The following is a 4,054-nucleotide window of genomic DNA, read 5'->3' as shown; positions in this document are numbered from 1 at the left end:
GAATAAAGCAGCACATATATCATCTAGAAAAATTTATGGATATTATAAAAGAACAAGGATTAGTTTTATCAGAAAAGAAAATGAAAATTTTTACAACTAAAGTAAGGTTCTTAGGATATGAAATTTATCAAGGAACCATAGTACCTATTAAAAAAGCTATTGAATTTGCAGATAAGTTTCCAAATGAAATAACTGACAAAAAACAATTACAAAGATTTTTGGGATGTTTAAATTATGTAGCAGAATTCTTACCTGGTATAAGAGTTACTTGCGAACCTCTTTATAAGAGGTTAAGAAAAAACCCACCTCCATGGACAAAAGAAATGACTTCTATAATAATAAAAATAAAAAATGCAGTAAAAGAAATACCTTGCATAAGTATACTAGACCCATCGGCTAAATTAATTGTAGAAACAGATGCATCAGAATTAGGATATGGAGGAATCCTTAAACAAATACCTCCTAAAAGCTCAAAAGAACAAATAGTAAAATACCATTCAGGAATTTGGAACCAAGCCCAAAAGAACTACCCCACAGTTAAAAAAGAAATACTTGCCATAGTATTATGTGTTTCAAAATTTCAAGAAGATTTATTTAATAAAACCTTCTTAATAAGAACTGATTGTAAAGCAGCCCCAAATGTTTTAGAGAATGATGTAAAAAATTTTGGTTTCAAAACAAATATTTGCAAGATGGCAAGCTATTTTATCATGCTTCGATTTTACTATTGAACATATAAAAGGAGAACTAAATTCACTCCCTGACTTTCTTACTAGAGAATTTTTGCAGGGAAAGGATGGAGCAAAAACCAGCCTCCAGTGAAGATTATGGTCAACCTTTTGACCAAGTAAAAGAAACAAAATTACCTATTATTCCTGTACCAGTAAAACCATTATCATTAAGACCTATGACAATGTCACAGGTTGTAAAAGCATCATCATCATCATCATTACCTTCTAAGAGCCCTTCAATTACTACTAATAATAAATTCACATTATTACAACCATCAGATCTCTACAACACTCAACCTTTACAAGATCCTTTATTAGAACAAGTTCAACCTTTACAAGCTCAACATTTACAAGTGGTATCAGAGCCTGCTCAAGAGGGAGGTATCTGATAACATTTATAAAGAAATTATTTTTAACTGGATTTTTATTACAAATCTTCTTGATAAGCCTCAAATATTTTATAGTTACAACTTTGAAGTAGCAGTGAGAATGATGAGTAGTTTAAATCTAGGGAAAAATAATTCTTTAGTGATAATAACCTTTGAAAGAACAGTTTCCTTACTATGAAAAGCCCACTCCTATTAAAATATTAACCATTGAAAAAGAGTGGTTCAAAAAAGACAAAAAAACCCTATACAAGACTATTTTCCCAAACACTTTCCATTACATTCCTATTAACCCACAAAAAACCCAGAAATTCTATGAATTCATATTAGTAGACACTGGATCTATTGAATTAACACATTATAGAGACTCCAATACCAAACAACCTATTTACTCAAAAATAAAAATCATGAAAATATTATCTCTACAAGAATGGGAATTACCCCCATATCATTCTAAAAACTTCTCTTTGAAGTTTAAACCTCAAAGCTATACCTATTATGATTACCAAGAAGCATGGAACCATATTTTATTCCTATCACCAAGTCCCCATTCTTGGTTCATATGGTTCAGGAAGGGGATATCATTATAATTTCCTAAATGGTTCCAATCATGGTTCCAGAATTTTGGACCAATAGAAGCCTTCTTCTCGAAAGAAGCCAGCATGGCGTATGAATACTTCAAAAGCAAGTCATCATTTCTACAAGAATAGAAAACACATCATTTTCAACATTAAACAAGTCTAAATAGTTTAATAATAATAATAATAATAATAATAATAATAATAATAATAATAATAGGAGCAGCCACATGCTCGTTCAAATAATAAAAATCAGTCAGCATGAGAGAAATAAAGAAGAAACAATAGCAAAAAGAAATGTAAAAAATACAATAATGTTAAAGCAAAAAAACAGCATTAGTAAACTAGACTTCATAGGTAGTAGAACTTTAATTGGCCTTCTCGGTGAATGCTATGGTGCCTAAAATGTAGTGCCTATTTACTAAAAAGAGTTAAAAATCAATATTTAATTTAAAAGATATAAAAATAAATAATTTTTAAAAATTCAAAACTTACTACAAAAAGAAAGTTAGGCAAAATTTAGGTACCAAATCATAGGCACCATAGAATTGGCCTTCTCATTTTCTCAAAGGCTATCACATAGCTGGGCAATGGGCAGCAGAAGGAATATCGATAAAATATTAAAAATTTAATTTAAAATCATTATTACAAATTTATAAATATATTTTTTAAAAATTTCCTGTCTACAAACACATCATAAACCATGCTTCAATGGGCCATCCCTCCAATTATGTGGTTACATTTTATAAAACAACTAAAAATTATACAAGTTAAAATTATACAGGGCACATGATGTTGTCCTAAGGAACCAAATGATTTGATATAATACAATAGAAATGTCTCATTCTTAAAAAAAGTTTGAGGTTAATCTCTTTCAAATATTCACTGTTGTCAAAATTCAAAACATTCAAGGAGACTAAGTTCTAAAAGAAGAAAAACATCAAAACAGACAAAAAAAAGTCGAACAAATAACCATGTGAATTTAGTATACATAGCCCATGAACAAGTTGCAGTGTGAATTTAGGGACTATAATCACATGCTTCCCACAGATTGAAGTGTCTTTCCCATGTGGTCACACACTCATCTACAAATTCATAACAATAAAATATTTCTCAACAATAATTCAAACACACAAAAATAGATATCTGTAATTAGTAATTAATTAACATTATTTGTTTGTTCATATAATATAATAATATAATAACTCTTTAAAAATCTACAACAAAGCTTTTATGGTATCATCACTACATCTTGTTACAAATCTCAGCACGAAATTGTGCTATTCTTGTCATGAAATGAAAACAGAAGAAACCAATTAGCAAAACTTGTAAGACACTTATGTAAACTAAATATGCAGTTAAAAAGAAAAGGAAAAAAAAGAATCAGATTCATTCATGAATGCCAAATTCCACTCAATGTTATTTACATAACCAGAACTAACAATCTTTTTTCTCCCCACTATTATTGCAACACAACACACCATCATTACCTAAGTTTCCAAAATAATGGCCCTTATCAGAGAAACAGAGAACAGAGAGAAGAAATACTTACCTTGTAGTGTTTAAGGTGAGGGTTGAGCACCGATTGAGGGAGACGCAAAAACGATTGAGGCAACATTTTAGGGTTTGCGAGAGAGAGACTGCTGAGGGATGAGGGCACGCCAATGCACGGTACGCAGATGGAGGAGCGCCGATATAGAGTTGCGAATCCAACGACACAGCTTGCGTTGATAGTGCGAGGGTTGGTGTGAAAAAGGGTTGTGAAGGAGCTAAGTGCGACAGGGAGAGGGCTGGGTGAATGAGTTCTCAATAGTGATGAAGATGAAGGGCTAGGAGAGAGGGCATTTGGGTGCGAGGGTACTCATCGGAGAGAGGGCAGCTAAGTGCGACGGTCCTCATCGGCAGTGATGAAGACGAAGGGCAGCTGCTGGGTGCAACGGCTTCTTTAGGGTTAATTGGTTTCTCTTCTATAGGGTTAAAAGTAAAGTGTAAAGTGTTTTCACTTTTATGGTGTTAAAAGTGAAAATATGTAAAAAAAATAAAATGTTTGGAAAAAATGGGTGGAAAATTGAATTTTGAGTGGGAACTCTATGGTACCTTTTTTTAGGGTGTCCAAATAATTAGAGGATATAGGCATGCTTTAAAAATGTGACAATTGGAAGACAAATTAGCCATGCCTTAAAAGCGTACTTGTTTTTCTATGTGACCACGTTTTTGAAGTGTTGCAAAAAAGCGTGGCTAAATTACTATTCAGTCACTACCCTCATAAAAGCGTGCCGAAATCCCTAGCGTAGCAAGAAAAGCATCGCCAAATCACAAATAAGTGGACACCTTCATAAAAGCGTGGCCATTGATCACT

The 4,054-nt window shown here is 32.4% G+C and overlaps 1 long non-coding RNA gene across 1 annotated transcript; it reads right to left on the bottom strand.

Annotated features, from left to right (window-relative positions):
* Positions 1-1,228: 1,228 nt before the first annotated feature.
* LOC140179551 (uncharacterized) lies at positions 1,229-3,793 on the bottom strand. The gene is made up of 2 exons (XR_011873069.1): positions 3,248-3,793; positions 1,229-1,815 (listed from the first exon to the last, which is right to left on the bottom strand). It is a non-coding gene; the product is annotated as an uncharacterized lncRNA (long non-coding RNA).
* Positions 3,794-4,054: the final 261 nt, after the last annotated feature.

The sequence above is a fragment of the Arachis hypogaea genome, chromosome 2 (genome assembly GCF_003086295.3).
Source record: "Arachis hypogaea cultivar Tifrunner chromosome 2, arahy.Tifrunner.gnm2.J5K5, whole genome shotgun sequence".
NCBI classification, from domain to species: domain Eukaryota; kingdom Viridiplantae; phylum Streptophyta; class Magnoliopsida; order Fabales; family Fabaceae; genus Arachis; species Arachis hypogaea.
Note: the sequence above shows the minus strand (reverse complement) of the source record. Positions and strands in the feature narration are given on the sequence as shown.